Source organism: Chrysochloris asiatica, unplaced genomic scaffold (assembly GCF_000296735.1).
Source record: "Chrysochloris asiatica unplaced genomic scaffold, ChrAsi1.0 scaffold00156, whole genome shotgun sequence".
In the NCBI taxonomy this organism is placed as follows: Eukaryota; Metazoa; Chordata; class Mammalia; order Afrosoricida; family Chrysochloridae; genus Chrysochloris; species Chrysochloris asiatica.
In genome coordinates, this window is record NW_006408674.1 from 981783 (window position 1) to 991996 (window position 10214).

Sequence of the window (10214 nt, forward strand, 5' to 3'; positions counted from 1 at the left end):
TTTAAATTTTTCTGTGTTTTCTTTGCTTTCTTCGATCTTTCTGTCAATCCTTTGAGGGTATCTAAATATTCTTTTGAATTCTTTTTCAGTTAGTTCCATAACCTTTTCTTCCTCAGAAACATTTTCTGTTTCTCCACCTTGGTCATTGTTTGAGCCATTCTCTCTTGCTTCTTCATGTGAACTAAAATTGTCTGTTGTCTCTGGGACAATGTGGTGGTGTTGTTTTTGTATTTAATTGGTGATTTATGTTGATGTGCTCTTAGGATCTCACCATCTGTCTCCCATGGATGTAGGTAGAAAATGGAAACATGTGCACTATTCACACGCTGTTCGTTCACCTTGATTTAGGTTGGGTTTGGCTGGTGTTGGCTACTTTCTGTCATTGATTAGGTAGAAGAGCTGGTAATGGCTCTTGCCCAGTGGGTGGAGCTACAGACAGTCTGGTTGTGGCTAGGCTGTATGGGTACGGTTGCTGTCTCCTGTCAAGTTGGAAAAAGGAGAAACCTCCACCCACCCCACCCACTCCCACACAGGAAAACAAAACAGAATTAACAAACAAGCAACCAACAATGAAAAGAGAAAGGAGAAAAAAATAATTTAAAACATGCAGCAGCCAGAGAAAAAGAATATAATAATTAAAACGTGGGGCAGGAAAATGGAGTTACAGAAGAGAAGAATAAGTGAGAAAATCAAAGGAAGAAATTAAAAAAAAAATAAAGTCACTTGGGAAAAATCAAGATAGATGAAAAGAGAAGAGAGCAGACTTACAAAGGAAGATCAAAAGAAAAACAGAAGATGAGAGGAAAGGAGAAAGAAATAGAAGAAGGAAAAACAAAAGCAAAGATAGAGGATAAAATTCAAGGGAATGACAAGAGAAGGAGAAGAAAGAATAAACAAAAAACGAAACAATGAAAAGAAAGAAAGAAAAACAAAATAAACAGTGCAGCTATTGGACCCAAAGAAGAAAAGAAGAGAAAAACTCTTGCGGGGCTCCTTTCGGCCAAGGAGCTCAAAAGGGGGGTACAGGAAAGATGTGACAGCAGAGTTCCTGGCCCCAGACGGAGTTCCCATAGGCCTAGACGTTGTGTATGTTCAGGGTACTCAATCTGGAAGTAGTGCATGGAGGCCTTGATGGAGCTGGTTTCAGTGTCTGTTAGGACCACAGGGCAGGTAGGGGCAGGGTGGCTAATATGAGGGTTTCTGCTACACTAGGGCTGATCTGGTGGCTCAGCAGGTTCTGAAGGTCTAGAGCCAAGCCCACCTGAATCCAGGCACCAAAGGGCACAGCCGGCCCCGCCTCATTGGTATGGCTCCCAACTGTTAGGCTTCAAACTCCCAAAGAACAGGGTCTGTGCTGTGGGTAGATAAGGCACACCTCTGATCACCAGAGGAGCATGGGGAAAAAGAAAGAATTGCACCTTTCCCATCATGTGTGTGAATCTGCTCGGCCAGGCCACCTTCTGTCACCCAAACTGCTCATTAAAGTTCAAGATGATTGTGCTGCATCTAGCCGGCTGTTCACCAGCCAGTCTCTCTCTCTCTGTCCCTGCTCAGCTTCTCCTCCCAGCAAGCACTCCATCCACTTCTCTAACCTTTCCTCGGAAGTTCAGGGTCCCAGGATCTTCATCTGTGTCTGTTTCATTTAATCTCTCCGTATCTTGACTGTAGAGGGTCCAGGTAGTGTGTGTGCCTAGTCTGTCATCTTGCTGGAAGTTGTTAAATACATTTTTTTAACGGGGTATAGAGTTTTGTGCTTCTGTATTAATGTAGCCTTTCAACATGATGATAACTTTGAAGTAGTGATGAATATAAAGCTTACTTTGACAAAATCTGGGAGTGACAAAGTCCCAGGTGCTGTTAATACTGGTAGGATTTGCTGCTAACACACAATAAGTGAAGGAAATGCTCTATTTCACTTAGAGGATAGGAAAAGTAAACATGTGCTCGTCTTCCTGGAGCCCCGGCGGTATGGTGTTAAGCACTAAACTACTAATCTTGAACAGTCCGCAGTTTCGACCCTCTAGCTGCTTCTTAGGAGCATGATACAGCAATCTGCTTCTGTAAACGTTTATAGGTTTGGAAACTATATGGGGTTGTCCGACTCTGTCTTATAGTGACACCAAGTCAGAACTGAGGTGAGGATAGCACGAGGTAATCTTCAGCCATCCAAATTCCTTATTGTTGTAGTGGGGTGTCGAATCGATTTTCAACTCATAATGATCCCAAAGACCTCCAGGAGTAGAACTGCCCCATAAGGTATTCTAGGTTGTATATACAGGGAGGTGTCCTGGTGGCACTGTGGTTAAAGTGCTTGGCTGTGAATTACAGGAGAAAAGGCTGGCCATCTGCTCCCGTAAAGATTACAGCCTTGGAAACGCTCTGAAGCAGTTATACTCTGTCCTAAAGTGTCGCTAGGATTTAGAATCAACTTGATAACAATGCATTTGGTTTGAGTTGGGAATCTTTACGGGAGCAGATCACCTGGTCTTTTTCCCACAAAGTCACTTGTTGTTGTTGTTATGTGCCGTGGAGTCAGTTCCAACTGTACAGGGTTTCCGATGCTGTAAATCTTTACGGGAGCAGAAAGCCTTATCTTTCTCCCGCGGAACAGCTGGTAGTTTCAAACTGCTGACTTTGCGGTTCGCAGCCCAATTCATAACCACTACACTACCAGAGCTCCTTAACCAAAAGTCACTAGGTAGGTTCAAATCTCCAACCTTTCAGTTAGCAACCAAGAGCTAAACCAAAGTCATGGACCCCTTGAACTCTATCACGATCTGTTTGGCCAGCAGACCTCAAGTGAGGACATCTGTGACACGCTCTCTTCGATGAGAAAGCAGAGACTCAGGTAAGTGGAGAGGCTGGCCTAAAGTCACACAGAGTAAGTTGCAGAGCTGGGGCTGGGACCAGAGTCTCCCCGATGGCTCCCATCTCGTCAGTAATATTATTCTACATTTTTCACAATCTGTCTCTTGCTGGGTGGACCTTAGTTTCCTCATTGCTAAAGTGAGGAGCTGAACTAGCTCAAATGTTTCTTATTTCTTGGCTACCAGATCTCGTCTTGAAAAGAAGCACACTGTATTACATTAATGAGGAGGAACAATTTGGAAAAGAAGGGTGGGAAAGGTCGCACAATTTGATGAATGTTGTTAAGTACCATGGAGTCAGTTCTGACTCATAGTGACCCTGTATAGGATTTCTAAGGAGCAGCTAGTGGGCTTGAACCACTGACCTTGTGGTATGTAATCCAGTGCTGATCCTCCAACGCCACCCCAGGAGTTCCGATGAATGTCACCAGTGTCAATTTATTGTATGTGCAGAAATTGTTGAATTGCTACATGTTCTGCTGTGTATTTTCATATATTCTCAGCAACAAAATAAACCGGGGAAAAAGACATCCTACATCAGAGCAACATTGCTGTGGAGGTCCCAATGAGAACCATGAGGGCCACCGTCTTGCTGCCCTCCAACCCCTCATTCCTACAGTTCCGGAACTCTGAGGTGCACAGTTAGGAAACTGGCAGATCTGTGGGCTCAGGTCCTGCACAGATTGACTAGGTGTGTAGGCCCAGCTCCTGGGATCCTGGCTGCTCAGGATGGTGAACCCTCACGCTCACATGACGTCTGGACACCCTGAAGATTTCCCACCAGGTCAGAGCGGAAGGGGAGCCAAGTCCCAGCCCGAGACTCCATCTAGGCCAGGCTGCAGAAACCCTGCCTGCATTCTGCCAAACCACACGCAGAGTATCCTGCACACTCCAGTGGTGTTCCCCTCTGCGGTGGACATCCCCCGACTGCTCACCTTTGCCCTGGTGGGCTGATGGCCATCAGGGCACGGAAACTATCAGAAGCACCTCAGAAAGTATGCTTTAGGAGGCTGGGTGGGCTGTGGTGGCTTGTGAGTGACTTTGGGCAAGTCTTCCTGTCTCTGAGCTTTGGGAGGGCACTTGGATGAGGGTTTGCCAGACTTTTCGGATAAGAATCAGGGAGGTATTTGTTAAACAACAAAACAAATTAAAATGAGTTAAAAAACAAATTCCCAGACCCTATCCCAGATCCACTGAATCAGCACATCCAGGAAACAGGAGTGGGAAGCTATGTTTTTAAACAGAGTCTCAGGGGACTGTGATCATCAGAGAAGTTAGGAAATTCCCTACTGGGAGTGAACCTGGCTCAACTGCCACAGTACCTGAGAGCTTGAAAAACCACAGATGTCCAGGACTCAGCCCAGAGATACAGATTCCATAGATCCAAGGCCCTGGGGTCCTGGAAGCTCTAGTTCTCAAACCCTTCCAGGGGACTCTAATGTAGTCATTTCAGGGGCTAGAATTCAGAAGCCACTAGGCTGGAGTATTTAAGGAGACATCTTTATCTGACATCCTAATAAGGGCATTTAGGATTGCAACCCTACAAACAAAGTCTGCAAATTGTTTTTATTTTTTATTTTTGTTAGTCAGTTTGGTGACTTTGTTTGTTTGTTTGTTTTGACTAGCAAAAATATTAAAAAGTGACATAGTCATTCATCAATGTTTAAAAAACAGATGATTAACACAACACTAACTAGCAAGGTATGCTCACCATGGAATGAACAATCATTCCAAATCAAAAGACCACATTTTCCTAAAGACAAAGTTGAGAAGGCATAGGAGGCGATGGAATGCAAACAGGAACCACGGGAGAAAGCAGGGTAACTGCGGTTGAATGGGGAGGATTGTAATCATTGAGATGAAACAGTGTAATTTGTTGAATGTGAAGCTGATGATCTTGTCTGTAAACCCTCACTTAATTCATAATAAAAAGTTTAAAAGAATAAACAACAACAACAAAAAGCAGATGATCTTGCACAAAATCTTAATCTTTAGCTTTTCTTGAAAAGACTTAATATCTATTCATGTCAGGCTTGAATTCCCACTTGGCAGAAATGGCTGAAACTGAAAGGTTCTAGCCTTCCCCATCCACCTCAGTCCTCACTGTCCCCTATTGTGTTTCCAACACAATACATTGCCCTTGGCCATTGTGCTTGGATTGTCTTTCTTTCAGTAAACAACTGAGTCTCTAACAACAAAAAACAAACAAAATGGGAAAACTACAGATAGGCCAAGAAACTTCAGGTTTCAAAAAAAAAAATGTCCCCCATTAGCCTTGTTTACTCATTTATGTTATCCTCCTGATCCCCCATGGTCTTGATGTGTAACTCTTAGCTATTCATTGTGACGGAGTGCTATGCTTTCCAAAGATCAGAAAAATGTACAAGACATCATGCTTCCACTCAAAATAGATCAGTTAGAGAAATGAGTGTGGGATACCCATGCATGATCCCCATCCCTAGTGGGTGTGTGTGTGTGGGGGGGGGGGGAGTTCCTACAAGGGGAGGAGACACCACCAGTTAGATGGACTTTGGTGAAGAAAGCCCCGTTGTCAAAGATGTGCATCTGAGCTGTTCCTTGATGTATTGTTGTGTGTCATTTAGTCAATTCCAACTCACAGCAACTATACAGGACAAAGTAGAACTGTCCCTTGGGTTTTCAAGGTTATAATCTTTTTCGGAGATCACTGGGTTTTTAACGTCTGTGGAGTCACTGGTGGGTTTGGATCACTGACTTTTTGATTATCAGTCAAGAGTTTAACCATTGTGCCATCAGAGTTCATTTCCCTGGGTACAAATTTCAGCCATGAAGATGAGGAAGACATCCTGCTGGTAGACATCATAGGCTCCAAGCCAGAGAAGCGGGGGAAAAACTAGGAGTCAGGGGACAGAAAGAAGGCAAACATAGCATATGCATGTGTTTTGTGAAATGAGACACAATGGAAATGCAAAAGAAATCTTTATCAACAGCATGGGTTTTGAAAAGTAGAAAGATTTGGTCCACCAGTTAGGACCCAATTCCACCATTTAATAGCTATGTGACCTGACTAGTCACTTTATTTTTCTGAGCCTCCTTTTCCTCATCTGCTCAGAAAATCAGAACAGAAAGTATGAGGGGAACCTGGGCTAAGGCGGTAAGATAGAGATAATGAATAAGCAAACAGTTATACTCTGAGGTTTTGTTTTAAATGAGTCTTACCAGCTGTTGTTCCCAGGTCACAGACAATTGTACCCAAGGACACTAATGCCAAACAGTCCAGAGTTCTTAATGTACTTGAAGAACAGGAGCCAGATGGCACATTTCCTCATGTGCCACATGTGTGGTTTGAGGAGGAGGATGTATACATGTCATGGGAATCTGTATCACTGGGGAGAAATTGTTGCAAAAACTTGAAAAAGTGACCTTGAGGAGGGATCCATGTTCCCAGTGATGTGTAGTCCTGTCCAGGCCATAGGCAGATATGGTAAGACAGAAACACAAGGTGACTCACACAACAAGGTGAATCACACAGCATCCTGGGACTACTGTGTTGTCAAATTGGTTCCGACTCATAGCAACCCTGTACAGGGTTCTGAGGCTGTAAATCTAGGGGAGCAGAAAGCTCATCTTTCTCCAGAGGACCTTAAGGGCAGCAGACCAACACACACCCACTAAACCACCAGGGCTCCTTACAATGCATCCTACTAGGTTAAAAAATACAAGTGAGGCTGTAGATAAAAGGAATTATTAGAACTAGTGCAATGTTGAACCCAACTGCCTAAATTTGAATTCCAGCTCTGCCATCCATTGCTATAAGACCACAAGTAAATTTCTCACCCCTCTAGAGCCTCAGTTTCTACATCTATAAAATGGGGATGATGAAAATTGCTTCTATTCTCTTAGGGTTTGTGAGTTCAAATATAAGTGCTTAGAACACTAGCAAGCGCATACCAAATGTAAACTAAATTATGACTGAAGGTTCTAAAATATACTTAACCATTTCTTTCAAAACCTGCTGTTTTATCCCTTTGCCTAATAACTTAATAAATACGATTTCCAGTCAAAAGGAAAAAAATAAAAGACTTACAGGATGTTACCACTTTTATTATAATAACTTCTAGTTTCTCATTTGGTGTACATTAGTTTGGGGGGGGGTTGCTTTTGTTTTTTAATTTTTTATAATGAATGTGTATTGTTTTGCCAATAAGATATTTTTTAAAAGGAGGGCAGGATGAATTTAAAGTAAACAACTCGGTATCTCAACAGCTGACCTTTGGTAGAGATCTTGGTGACCCAAACTACCACCACCTAGTGCCAGCCTGAGGAAATTACAAGTTCCAGTCCTTACATCAGTGTTGAGCCTTCAGAGCTAAACCTAGGGTGGGATGAAGCAGGTGTCACTGGGCCAATTATCGTCCGCGGTTGAATCTGTTCCGCCAAGTCAGGAGATCTGCTCCGACTGGACTGAACTCCTGTCACACTGGGTGTTAAATACTTGGAATATCACTCCTGGGTGACGAACTGTCACTATGGATAGTCCACCAGTGAAATGCCAACGTGGTGTTTATCCTCACCTCCCTATCAAGAACCTCAGTTACAATCCAGCCCTTCAAATGACCTGAGTCTCAAGCCAAAGAGGAACAGTAACCAGGGTGTGTGTACATGTGACACATGTGCCACGTCCATGAGTCTGCAGACCTGTGTCCCAATCACATATACCTGAATGTGCGCTCCCCTCCATTCCCTCCACTTGGTTGCTAGACGGACCACTTTAACGGCTCCCCGAACTCTTAAGAACTGGTTTAAATGCTCCCTATATTCCAGTCCATGAAGTCCTGGGTTAATTCGCTGGACTGCAAAGTCGTTTGAACCACAACGTTGGCGGTTCAAACTCACCAGCTGCTCCTCGGAGACCCTATACTGGATCACTATGGGTCGGAACCGACTCGACGGCACTTAACAACAGCAACAACAACAACAACATATTCCAGTCCATAGCCTTCCTGACTTCACAACCACAGTCCCTCTACTGGGGCAGTAAATCTACACCATTTCTCCGCACCCAACCTAATCCAGACCTGTGTGCATCGATGCCTTCACCCTCTCCATGCCCTTTCCAGCCTATCGCCATTGGGTTTCCAAGTCTGTAAATCTTTACGGAAGCAGATTGCTGCATCTTTCACACTTGAGAGGCTTCGTAGGTTCGAACCACTAAACAGTAGAGAGCTTTAACCACTGCGACATCCTTCCAGTACCTCCAATCTCAGGCCCCAATTCCTCTACCAATTCTTCCCGATCGCTCGGCCAACAAGGCTCTCCCCACTGTACACCTGGAGTTCTCTGAGCGCGGGGTCAGGGACCTCATACACCATCAACTCCGAAATTCCCAGGCCCGCCGCCCGAGGCGCGCCGAGAGCGCAGCGGCCCCGGCGGCGGCTGGGGAGCCAAATCTGGACGTCCGCCAGATGCTCGTCCGAGGCCAGCGGGCTAGGCTGGGCGGAGAGAGGCAAAGTGAGGGCCGGGAAAGAAGCTCCGATCCCTGCTCCACTCCCCAGGCTTTCACATTTGGAGGAGGGGGAGGCAGGAAGTGAAAGGGCGGCAGAGACCCGGCCCCCGACACCCCCAAGCGAGGGCCCGCAGCCAGGCGGCGATGGGCTGTGGTCCTGGGTGCGGCGAGGCGCCGGGGACGCGGTGGGGAACCCAAGTAGACCCGCGACCCGGCTCCTTCCCCAACCTGGGCAGCTTTTCAGACGAGGCACGCTGTGGGCGGTGAGAAGCCGCGCTCTGTCCAGCCCCTCGAACCAGGACACCGGAGAGGCGCACATTACAGCACCCAAAGTGTGGAGACTCCAGTGCGAGAAGCGATAGGGGCTACTTAAGGCTGCGAGCAGGGTCACCAGCTGAGTTCGTTCCTGGGACCTCACCTCTGTCCCTAACATTAGGCTGAGCCTGGCCGGCTAAGGGTCTGCAGAAGTGAAGAGGGGTAAACCAAGCGGGGAGGGGTAGCAAGGCCGGCTGGGGAGGGGTGCCCACCAACCTGGTGCGGGTCCCTCGGACGCCAGAGTGCAGAGCAGCAGGAGGAGGGGGCGCAGCAGCAGCGCGGGGCTGCTGGGACTCGGGCCGCCGGGCATGGCCGGGGCTGGGCGGCCGCCAGACGAGCCCGTGCGCCCACTCTTGTCTGTCCCGTCCGATCACTACCCGGTCCAGGGTTCGGCTCAAGACTTGCCGGAGCTGCATACAACCCCCCCAACGCTCTCCGGCCTGCGGGCGGCTGAGCTCCGGCCGCGGGCAACAAAGGCTGCAGGACCCGCCCCCTCGGCCCGCAGCGGAGCAAAGAAAGACCAGGGAGAAGAAAGAAACAGAGGGAGGGAACGCCGTGCCGGCCCCCGCCCCGCCCCTCGGGCTCCTTCCCCCGCCCCCGGGCTGGTCCTCCCGCCCCGCCCTGCCCCGCCAGCCCCGCCGGCCTCCCACCGCGTGGAGGGCGGGGCCCAGAGCAAGACCGCGAAAGCGCCCCTCGACGGACGCCCCACCGCCAACTCCGCCGAGTGAGCCCCCTAGTGGAGGAGCCGGACCCCCCCACATGTTGACCTGGGCCCTCTTAAGGTCCCGCAAGAATCTGGGATTTCCGGAATGTCTTCTTTGTCCCTGATTTGGTGTGCTCTCCGTGGCCTGGCAGGTCAGTCCCTCTTAGGGAAAGGGACATGGAAAGTTTCCCAAGGACCCTAGGGTCACTCAGCTAAGCAGCTGGGATGCGTGGTGGTGGGGGGCTGGCGAGATTCCCCAATTTAGGTTCTGCTCAGAAGCCAACTTCGGAGATAAGCCTGGGCCCCACTCTGGGTGGGTAGATGCTTCTCAGGCTAACTGGGGTCCTGTAATTCCTTGTTTCCGGACTGTTTCCAAGTGACTGTTTGCCTGGAGGGGAACACAGTGTTTGACTGGGGGGGGGGGTTACTCTGCGCCCTCACCCAGATCAGTGCCCACAGACTCTTGGCAGGGGGCCCCTTGTGTGTCTGGAGGCTGGGCTGACCACCCCCATTTGTCATCCCTTGGTCTCTCATCTCCTCTACCCCTAAGCTCTCAGTCTCCTCAAGGAACGCTCCTCCCCACCACGTTCTGCCTTGCCCCTGCCCTGAGGACGCCCCTCTGGATGGCTGTGGTTGTCTTCTCCCCTCCCCCCCCCCACACACACCCCTTGGTGTAGCTCACACACCCACTCCCATTCCAAGTTGTGGTCATTTTCCAGTCTCCTGTGAAATTTCCTGCATTCCCTGATACTTCCAGCTCTCCCCCTACTGACCTTCTGGGGGACATGACCCTGACCTTTTCTCCAATGACCTTCTACTCCACCAGAGCTCATGGCCATAACTG